Source organism: Felis catus, chromosome B3 (assembly GCF_018350175.1).
Source record: "Felis catus isolate Fca126 chromosome B3, F.catus_Fca126_mat1.0, whole genome shotgun sequence".
Classification (NCBI taxonomy): Eukaryota; Metazoa; Chordata; class Mammalia; order Carnivora; family Felidae; genus Felis; species Felis catus.
The window spans coordinates 71925533-71937065 of NC_058373.1; the positions used below are offsets into that span (position 1 = coordinate 71925533).

The 11533-nt window shown below is 38.3% G+C and overlaps 1 protein-coding gene across 10 annotated transcripts in view; it reads right to left on the reverse strand.

The window, feature by feature from the left end:
• HNRNPC (heterogeneous nuclear ribonucleoprotein C) overlaps positions 1–11028 on the reverse strand; it is a 55623-nt gene extending 44595 nt beyond the window's left edge. For 2 of the 10 annotated variants that reach the window (XM_011283116.4, XM_006932709.5), the window contains exons 1-3: positions 10873–11028; positions 10199–10244; positions 6322–6347 (exon numbers count right to left, since the gene is read on the reverse strand). The gene's annotated coding sequence lies outside the window, so the exon portion shown is untranslated. Of the gene's footprint in view, positions 1–5613; positions 6240–6321; positions 6348–6677; positions 6842–10198; positions 10245–10872 lie in introns of those variants that run through there. The other 8 variants (XM_003987428.6, XM_019832772.3, XM_011283111.4 and 5 more) reach the window with 7 other exon arrangements.
• Between the last annotated feature and the right edge of the window lie 505 nt (positions 11029–11533).

Below are 11533 nucleotides of genomic sequence, written 5' to 3' on the forward strand. Positions count from 1 at the left end.
CATCAGCCCAGAGCCCGACGCGGGGCTCGAACTCACGGACCGCGATATCGTGACCTGGCTGAAGTCAGACGCTTAACCGACTGCGCCACACAGGCGCCCCAGGAAATAATTTTTAATAAGGAAATGAATTAAAGTTACAACATTCTCCATCACTCAGACCTAAGCAGCTAGAACATGGGATTATACCTAAATTTGAGAACTGACAATAAGATGACCATCTTCTGTTACTCTGAACTCAATTTTATCACCTATGAGAAAAACCATGCCAAGATTCACTCAAATTAACAAAAAACTTTTCTCTAATGAAAGAACTTCTCTAAGTCCAGAAAGACCAAGCAAAAAAGTAAATTCTTGATTTACTTCAAAATAATGTGAAGCAGAGGGAGTAGATGCAGGTATAGGTGAAACAAGATTACACAAGGACTGTTAAAACTGGATCAAGTTCATGGAAACTGATTATATCCCTCTTTGTGTAAGTTCAAGAATTTTTCACAAAACTGAAACAGCATCAAATATCCACATACATATTATGTAAAAATATAAAGCACTTATAAAATTTTAGTTTTAGGACTGTTCAATTGTGTATAAAAGGGAAAAATGGCAAGAACCTAAGTGCCACAAATAATAGTTTTAAGTAAAATATTAAGTATGCAATGTATGCAGCTATTCAAATTCTTAGATTATCTAATTTTATGTTAATATTATATTCACATTAAGAAATTTTTTCTACTTGAATGTTATGTGCTGTATGTATGACATGACTTTCTGAAAAGCCTATGTATGCATATTCCTGGAGAATAACTTTTTAAGAAAATGACAAAGTTCTTCCAAATTTTGTCTACAGCCCCATTCCAGGAAACACACAACCCATGTCCTCAAATTACAACTCAACTCATTCCACCATAGCCAAACCTATTTCTTTAGTTTTTTTTTTTCTAATGTTATTTATTTTTGAGAGAGACAGAATGCAAGTGGGGGAGGGGTAGAGAGAGGGGGAGACAGATTCTGAATGAAGCAGGCTCCAGGCTCTGAGCTGTCAGCGCAGAGACCAGTGCAGGGCTCAAATTCTTGAACCACAGGAGATAAGTGACCTGAGCCCATGTCATTTAACTGGATGACCCACCCAGTTGCCTCCAGCCAAACCTATCTTAAAACTGCATTTCAACTTAACTACAAAACTGTTTACTAAACCCCTACCATAGGCCTTAGCTATTTAACTTCAGTCACAGAATCTGAAGAATTGAAGCATTTCTACAAAAGGCGTTTTAAGTTTTTAAATTAGAAACGAAATAGTGTTGCTCATTATACTCCTCAGTCTAGGCACACAGCAAGTTTCCTTCCAACCCTAAATCCCTCCTTGCCCAGAGGTAATCAATGTTTTTTCACATGTAGCTTTCCAGATATTTCCCTCATACCTTTAAGTAGAAGACAAAGTTCTTAATACGTGTGCTGTCAAAAAGTGCTCAAGTATTTAGTGGGGGAAAGCCTGAAGGGCCAAGAGAGGGAAAACACCAGTGAGGAGATGACCTTTGAGTGAAGTGAGGAACCTAATCTTAGGAATGTCTCAGGGAAGAACATTCCAAGGAAAGGCTCTGAGACAGGACCATCTAGTGTGTTCAAGACTCAGTAAGGAGGCAACGTGGCTAGAGCGTACTGTGTGTATACTATTGGCAAAGAGGAGCACAACAGATCATGTACTTTGTTAAATCACAGTGAATTTTTAACACTGAAAATAGGGAGCTATTAGTTGAGTTTCAACAAGAAACTCCTTCAGGCAATACATTTTTCAAGCATTACATTTCAGTAGGACCAATGCAGCTACCACAACTGGTGGGAGGGGCAAAAAAAAAACCTAAACTTATTCGAATTGTGCACCAGACAATGACAGCTTGAAACTGGACCAAGGAACGGCAATATGGGTCAATTCTTGTATTTTAAAGGAAGCACTGACAGTTATTTCACAAGGCCAAAGATAAGGTATGAGAGAAAACAGATAAGGATGGCTAACCAACATCTGACCTAAATTGACATAAAAACTGGAGTTTCATTAACAGGCAACACTGGTTTGAGAGAATGCAAGAGCCCAGGTTTGGACTTTTAAGTTGATACACTTAAAGGGAGTAGTCAGCCAGGCAGTTAAACAGATTGATTGGCAAGTCATTCAAAAGAGGCCGAGGCTGGTGATGGAACCATGGGAATAATTAGCTTATAAATGGTATAGAAAATCATCCGACTGAATGAAATGACCCAGAAACAGAACAAAAACCGGGAAGCTAAGTAAAAAAACGTTTCAAGGAGGAAAGTGGCTCCACTGGTTAAATCATACCAACTGGTCAAGTGTGATGAGGACTGAAAAAGACTGCTGGATTTGGCAACACAACCCTCTAGGATGTGTATTTTTTTAAACCATAAATACAACTATTTATTTGACTAAAACTCACTTTTAAAGTGTATTTACTTCCTCAAAAGAATACTGTCACATCCAAATATTTTATAAGATTATACCACAAAGCTACATCTAAGTAATTCATTACCTTGGACACTTCATTATGCCATTTAACATAAGTTAAAATATATAACGATATTTAGTTGGACACTCTTTAAAATGGAGGTCCAACACAATTGGGTGAGGGTACTTTAACCCAATAAAGATTTGTTTTCCATAAATACTTCAATATGTCAAGTAAAGGTCAACCTAGTATGATTAAGAGTTGAAATCTGTAGGCCTAACTGCCTGAGTTAAACCCATGTGTCACCATTTACTAAGTATGTCTAACTGGGCAAATTTTAAAAATTCTGTGCTTCAATATTCTCATCTCCAAAATGTGAATACTTATACAAAGATTACGATGATGATTAAAAAAGTTCACACAAGGGTGCCTGGGTGGCTCAGTTGGTTAGGCATCTCACTCTTGACTTTGGCTCAGGTCGTGACCCCAAGGTCGTGGGATCTAGCCCTGCTCTGTGCTGAGCATGGAGCCTGCTTAAGTTTCTCTCTGCCCCCTCCCCCTCTAAAATAAATTAAGAAAGGTTACAAGAACTTTAACACTGATGAACACAAACACGGTAAATTGTCCATATTATCGCTTCCAAAAGGAAAAAACTGTGTGTCTACTTCATTTTTCTTTTCAAATAGGGAAGCAATCCTATCATGTCTGAACCAAAGGGGTTGTCAGAGAAGTAACCAGTTAATTCCTACAATCTGATCAACCTGCCCTCTTCAAACTTACATCTGCTCAGTAATACATGCCCCAAAAACACTCATTTGAAAAACCTGGGCAAGTAGGATCATGTGCTTTTTTTAAGAGATTAACCAGATAGTGACCATTCTGATTGGCTACTCTGGTAACTCTTCTAATTTATTGTCCTCTTTGAACTTTGTCCTCATTACTAACATTCCCCATACAATGGCCAGAAGGAAATTCCAAAGAAATAGGATCTCAGCATTCTCAAGTTCCTTCAAAAGACTCCTTTTCTTCCCAAAATAATCTAGATATTAAATGTGGCCCTACAAGGACCTATATACTATGCTTGGTACTTGCCTATCTTTCCAATTATTTCTTGCTCTGTAGCCAAGTTTTTTCTCCCAATAATCTGTGCTTTTAGGTAGGATAATCCACTTCCAGATCTTAATTTCAACACTAATTCCTTTAAGGTCTCTCACTGGCAGCACCCTCCCACCTCCATATTCTAAATTTGGTTCTCTTCCTATCATCTCACTCTGTTCTTTTCCTTCTAGATTATAAAATGCTCAATGATCTATAATAACAAAGAGGGCTAGGGAACAATGTTTTGTTCATCCCTATATGCCCCAGCCTAACAGTGATTTTCAGAATAAGCACTCAAATGTCTACCTCACAAAGCAGTATTTAAATTGCTTTCTCCTACTCTTAACTCTAATCTGCTCCTTTTGTTTACCCAACATCTATCAGCTCCTCTCTAATCCCAATTACACTGCTTTTGAGGAGGCCAGCTCATTATTTTTCTGTGTATTTGAATATCTTATCGCCTACTTCTAATCTCACTCTTCTCTAAGCCATTTCCACACTATTACATTTCTAAAATGAAAATCTGATCTCACTCCCCAGTTTAAAACCTCAATAGCTCACCAATGGTTTTGGATAAAATAAAAACTCCCTGGCATGGCATTAAAATTTTTATAATCTGGCATTAATTCTAAGCTTCACTTCAGTTCCTTCTCTTAGAATCATTTCCTGACTGGGGCACACGGGTAGCTCAGATTGGTTGAGCACCTGACTTTGGCTTAGGTCATGATCTCATGGTTTGTGATTTCGAGCCCTACATCGGGCTCCCTGCCCAGATCAGCGAAGAGGCTGCTTCAGATTCTCTATCTCTCTCTGCCCCTCTCCTGCCTGCACACTCTACCATTAAAAAAAATTTTTTTCTTAAAGCAGCATTTCCTGACCTTGTAAGAGTCAATGAGGTACTCATTTTTGCATACTTTTTATAGAATCTATGTTTCCCTCTTAATCACATGGTGACATCTCATTCACCCATTTCCCTCACAAGGTTATGAGTCCCTGAAGAACTACACCTTTTTGTATCTCCCAAACTGTAACACAAGATAAATTTGTAGAATGAACAGGAAAGAGCATATAGCGAACAGAAACCACACAATGACAATGACAGAGAGTTAACAGGTAAAAATAGCTTTCCTACAATAAAGGCCTTCAATAGTACTTGGACCTATTAAAATTTTCCATTCCTGTTCTGTATAACCTCAGGACAGTTCATAGAACTTTCTCCCATTCTGGTTTACTTTGAGGATGTCTTCAGTGTTCACTTTAATTGGACTTTATTCTTTTATACAAGCAAGGGATGTATGTTAATGACCCTAGTACCACACAGCATTCAATAATGCCTTTAAAAACCATTTTACTTTTTAACCTCAGTTCAAAATCTACTAGAGCAACTCTAAAGTGAGTTATCAAAATATTCCACTCTTGTCAGTAAAATACTAGACGATGCTAAATTTCTTAAGTCTTTAGGTTCTCATTCCTTCCTAGTACTCTTGGGAACACACCAGATTCCCCAACATTTAGCTGGGTCCCAAGTTATCACTGAAAGAGGTCAGCCCCAGATCTTTCCTAATTTGGATACAGGTTAGATTTCACTTTCTGAGATTAAAAAGCCTCGCTATCCTTTTTTAAAAAAACTCCCAGTGAGACAGCATTTATTATTACAGGATGTTTCTTACAGCTTGATTCACGTTAAATTTTATTAAGAATAAACAGAATACAATCCACAACCCAAGGACGATTACTCCGAATGACACTAATTTGCAATAATCTAAGGAAAAAAAAAAACACGTAGTATGTCCACGTCTTGTTGCTAATAAAAACAAGCCATTTTCATTCTAATGTATATGTAACCTTCAGCTGCTCTTTCCAATTACCAAAATTTCTCAGTCAGCCCAATTTCCATCATAGTTTACAAAAAACTGAGATGGCATCCCTTGGGAAACATCTGAGATACACAAAAATCTCAACCTAAGCATTTCCAGAAGCTACCACCTACACCGTATCAACTAGACTTAAAGGGGTGTATTTCCTAGTCTTTGCAATGAAACCAAGTGGACCTCACACCTCTTACCATCACCCAGGAAGGGTGTGCATCTGTTCCGAAGGCCCCCCTGGCTCCAGGTCATCCTGGCTGCTGCTGTTCCAGGCTGGGCATCCATGTTGCTGCAGCTTGTGGTTTGTGAGGGGTAGTAGTGTACAGGAAAAGCAGGATGGGATTTCAAGGGAAACAGGAGGAAGATGGCTTTCTGGGAAAATGCCATCACCATTATAGGTGTTAAGTAGTACCACACACATTTTATTGCAGCACAGTTTAAAAATTTAACAAATGAAAGATTAAAAATAAAAAAACAAAAATAAAAAATTAAAAATACAGACGTCCAGAGATGCTCTAAAACAGTTAAGTTAAAGATCAGGAAAAATAAGGTCACAGACTTAACAGCCAGTAAAATTCTTTCGAGCGTGGGGAAGGGGATGAGGGCAAGGGTGGGGTTGGGAGAGAAAAGGTTTATGTGAACAATCCACTTAAAAATGCTAATGCCTTCACTTTCTCTCCCAAGATGTAAAACTCCAAAGTCAATCAGGAGGCCGGAGAAATTCTTATGAACATTCAGAAAAACTCGATTTTAATCCGGTTAAAAATCATCAGTGTCATCATCATCATCATCATCACCATCATAAGTATAATAATAATAAATAATAATAGTAACTAGTAACAACAATAAAAAGGAAATCAGCGGAAAGTCAGGAAAAATGTAAAAAAAAAATTGGAATAACTTACTGTAGCTGAAGATCAAAAAAATCTCACTGTAAAAAAACAAAAATAAAAATAGCCCAGATTAGAAAAACGGGAGGTGCAAAAATGTCAAGTCAGTAAAGTTCATTTCTTTTCTTTCTCCAAAAGCAGTTTCCACAAAAACCGCAAGGGTAAAGTTCTCAGTAGCAGACAAGCAAAGCCCTTTCCACATCATCAATCAATCTTAAAAATACACGAGGAAGTAGAGAGGTCAGTTTATGAGAGGCTAAAAGGCTCCTCCTCCTCTAACCCAACTGCTGCAGAAAAAATAGAAATAGAAATTTTAAAAATTACATCTTAAATCCAAGGCCCGTTTTTGGAAACAATTAAAAAAAAAACACCTGTAAATTTGCCGTAGTGCACACCAAGTTGCATCATTATGTTTAAAATGTCTTTATAAAATCAGTTTTGGAATGGGAATGTGTGTGTTCTGGAAGGGTGGGGAAGGGAGGTTAAAAATCAAAGCTGAGCTCCAGTGAGTAGGGATGGGGTTCGCCTTGCTGCCCTGTGAAAGGAGAAGGGACAGATTGAGTCAGAGTTCCTCAGAAATGTTGTGCCCTAAACCCCCAAGACAGAAACATCTGTCCGCTGCATCTAAAACATTTTGGTAAAGCATAACATTACACTGGGATGGGAAAGCCTCTACAGAACCATCCCCTCCTCCAGTGACTGTCTTCACAATTCTTCAATTATCAGTAGGTGACTAAAATTTACTAAATATATGCCTATATTCCCAAAAGGGTCTAAAAAAACAAAAATCTACAACTGAATGTTCATCTTGAACATCAGCAGTTTGGGCAAAGAAATTATAGAAAAACCAGGCCAAAAGAGATGAAGAAGTGAGCATAAGTCAAATATCAAGATTATGAAGGGGGAATGGTCTACCATGAAGATACATACTAGAGATGACATCTATTCTCAAAACTAGTAAATGATCCAACTACAAGACCTGGTAGATTCTACAAAAAGGGGAAAGATGTTTTAAATAAGAAGCACATCATAAAAATAAATAAGGAGCTCATCATTCCACTCACTGACAATAGAAAAACCACAAATGAAGGACAAGATTATTAGAGCTACTGAATATTTAATGTCATAAAATAGGTGAAAAATAAATTGTGGTCCTTGAGGAATTTGTTTCTGTGGTCCCACTGTTTATAAGCCAGTATACATAGCTAATTCCAAGATATGAAATCCAAGAATCTGATACATAACACCCACTGAAACATACATGACCAGATTGGCTATTTCATCAGGTAAGATTTGAAATTAGATTGTAGATCTTCTGACCAAATAAGGAACTGGTTGCCCTCACATTTCAGTATTCAGCCAAATGTCAGTAAACTAAAACATCTTATGCTGAGCTTTTAAAGTGTTCCTTACATCAATCATGTGTCAATGACTACAGCAACAGAACAGATACTAAACCTCTAAAATTTTAACTTTTTCAAAGCAGACTAGTTGAGGCATGACAAGGAAGTTACTTTTATACTTGGACTGATGTGTTAAATTGTACAAACTACAGGGGTGTGTGTCTGGCGCAGTCAAAGGAGCATGTGACTCTCGATCTCAGGCCTGTGGGTTGAAAACACCACATTGGGTATAGAGATTAAAAATAAAATCTTTAAAAAAAATTACACAAACTATGAAAACAGAAGTTAATATGAAAAGCATTCACAATTCTGAAAGTCTTCCAAAATGTTATGTTAAATAGATGAGCTATCAACACACAAAAAAATAAATAAATAACTTTAGTGCCTAATTATACCTAGAGAATACTTTGTCCAACCTCTGGGAGGTTTGGATCCCTTCTTCTAAAGGACTATTCTCAAAGTGAGGGCTGAGAACCAGCACCAAGTGGCACTTATTAGAAATGCAAATTCTCAGGGCCCACACCAGACTTAATTAGAAACTCTGGTGGTGGAGAGCCTTGAAAACTATTTCAACTGTTCTTCCCCTCGCTAATTCTAATGTCAGTTCACATTTAAGAACCACTATGAGAGCTTAACGGGTACCCCTTTAGGTATGAGCACTATAAAATAAATCTAAGATCATAACCTATCATAGTAATTGCACCAAGAGAATTAAAAAACTGTATAGTAATCCTTTTCCCCTTAACACACCCCAACTTTCTATTATCTAAGAAAATACATGCAATTATACTACATCTAATAACTAATAGTACTAGCAGTTCTCACCAATTCTCTAACATATCTAATATGTACAAAATCATCATCTTCCCTGATCCCTATGAGTATACTTATTAAGCATGAGTAATGCACTCCAGATAATTAACAAAACTCTTTCAAGACAAAAAAAATGTTAGTAAGGTAGAAAACAATTACTAATATACAAAAACTGCTTTTAATAAAACCTTCTGTACACTTTTCAGCCTCCGTACAACAAATTACGAGTAGAAATCAGACATGAAAATAGGTAAGATGTCTAAGCCCCCTTGTTAAGTATAAAACTGAAAGCCATAAGGTTTAAATGATTTGCTAACGCAATAAAGAGGGTGGGGGAGATAGGGAATAAAGTCTAGTTCTCTTAACTATGTCACTCCCCAGTTAACACATTAGACAATAACCACTTAATGTAATCTTTAATATTACAATAATGAACTATTTTGGATTTATACTTTTGTTCTTACAGCAGTCCCATTCAAAACAAAGTCGCATGCTATATGAAACCCAGTGAAGCCCTCATCACAAATAACAAGGAATGTTTAAATTCTCTACAGAAGAAAACAGCAACCACCACCAAGCATTCCCCTGCTCCGGGCATGGGAAACACCAGACGGTCAGGAGACCTGCAACTTAGTCACCCTTCTTAAACCCTTCCTCTTTAGCCATATGAAAATGCTACTAAATCCTACGAATCTAAAAACACCTCTAAAATTGTTTCAGACATGAATTCTGGGGTCAAATCTTTCCAGCTGGATGCTAAAGTAATTGCTTCCTTGGTACATGCTGATCCTAAGAAACCCCATATTTCTAACACCTCAAGGCAAGAAAAGAGCCCTTCAATTAATTTCACTTCTTACCAATAACTGCTATTAAATATAACTCTTCACATTTCTCTATTTGTCAACGACTTAACCAATCACTACCCTTATCTCATTTCTAACAGTTCTGCAGTGATAAACTTTAGTTTTAAGCCCATTTAATATGTTTACATTTTTAATGGGCAATGCTTTTAATCCCTCTTACAGTATCTACAGAGTGAGGGAATTAACAAATGCATCATTATTCCTGGTAAAAGTACTTTTACCTTCTGTTTCCTGATGGATGAATTTACCCTGCAGTATTGGTTTAAATTTTGCTTAGTAAGTTTTTGTAACACATCATAAAAAATAAAATCAACTAAATCTTCCCCTTCCCACAGTATTAAGACAAAGTGGTTTCTTGGATAAGTGAATGTGATACCTAGAAACCTATTTAATTTTTATAAATTTCGTGAACATTTTTAGTAAATTTCTGGATCTAAAAAGTAGGCACTATAATAGTTTCTTAATAAAAAAGATTTCGATATTTGGGAAAAATTATTGCCAGAATATCCTGAAAATCAAATTTTAAATTTATTTTAGAATGTTAAATTAATAACAGCTTCAATTCTCGTAACTAATATTTTCCCCAAGTGCAGTTTGGAAATTTCCAGTTACCGCTAGTGGTTGCTGTAATTAGTTTCTTGTAAAGATTCAAATATAGTACTTTTAATACCTACTATTCCAATAGCTAGGTAAAGCCACTTGACTAACCAACCTAGTGGTCAAATTCCTTAGTTCCGCTACTGATTTAGTATGACCCTAGTAACCGACACTCTAGAGCCTCAGTTTCTGTCTGAGAAAGATAGTAGTACCTACCTCAAGCAAAGTTCCACTAACTTATATATTTCAAGTGATTTGTAACCTGCAGATAAAAAGTAAGCCAGCTTTAATTATTACTGTTAATATGCAAACGATCACAATTTTTAAAAAAAATAGAATTGAAAATAACTACTTCGAGGTCCGCCATTGCTCGGAGAGGTGTAAAAAAGTAATCGGCAAAACGTTAAATCTATTGTTATATTTACTACTCATACCCTGCGGCACGCTCCAGAATTTAAAGGCTTGCGGTACAAGATTTACTCAGTAACCCTTACCCATCCCCCGCCCAATTTTTAAATTTAACAGGAGGCATCGACACTACAGGAACTTCCACTGCAATAAGAAGCATCTCGATCTTCCCTTTCATATCTCTCCTGGAGTCCTCATGGTCGTAGAAAATGAAAGGAAGCAGCCGTTAACACAGAAAGAGCGAAAAAGAAAAAGGACATTTCCCCTGCCGATCGTGGCCCAGAGGACACCAGGTTAAATCTACGCAAGGGCTGAGGCCTATAAAACTCTGTCCTGCATAAAACCTAATGGCCCAACGCAAATTGAATAAATGGGGGCCTAGTTACTCTACCGAGGGTAGGGTTCCCTCGTCTTCTCTCCCACACCCCTTCGCGCTCCGGGAGGAACCCAGCGCCTGCCCTGCTTCCGCCCCCTCCACTTACCAGGAGGGGGGAGGGAGAAGGGATTCGATTCTGAATCTCCTACTCCCGAGTTCTACGTGGAGAAGCCAACTGCTGCTCGAGGTCGACAACGCGGCCGCAACCGCTCAGTCTTCGTCTCTTCACAAAATGGCCCCCGAGTCTCCTCTGCCGCCGAGGCGAAGGCCTAGCCCCCGCCCCGCTCCCGAGAATCCTGCTATTGGCTGCGACTTTTCTCGCTCCCGCTTCTAATTAGACAGTTCTACTGCTCTTCACAACGCTGCCCAATCACAACCAGTAGTGGGTTAGACTATTCGGGAGAATTTCCACATGCGTGGGAGAAACTAGTTTGTAAATGGCTACTTTTCCTGTCATTTATCACCTGAGAAGTGCTTATTGGTCACTGTACCTGACGAAGCGCTGGGTGGAAACTCGTCTTTGTATCGCGCACCGCTTCACATCCGGGTATCCGGGAGGTCTGATTGGCGGCCGCATTCTCCTATCTCTGCTCTTTAGATCTCCAAGTAGAAGGCCCGCCCAGATCTCGGAATTCCCGCGGCGTGGGGGCGGGGAAGGATTGAGGGATTTTTTTTAGATAGCAGGCTGGAAGGAACTGCCCTAGCCTCGGGTCAAGGAAAAAGGTGACGCACTTACTGAATCCTCCACCGAATGTGGGTAAAGAGAG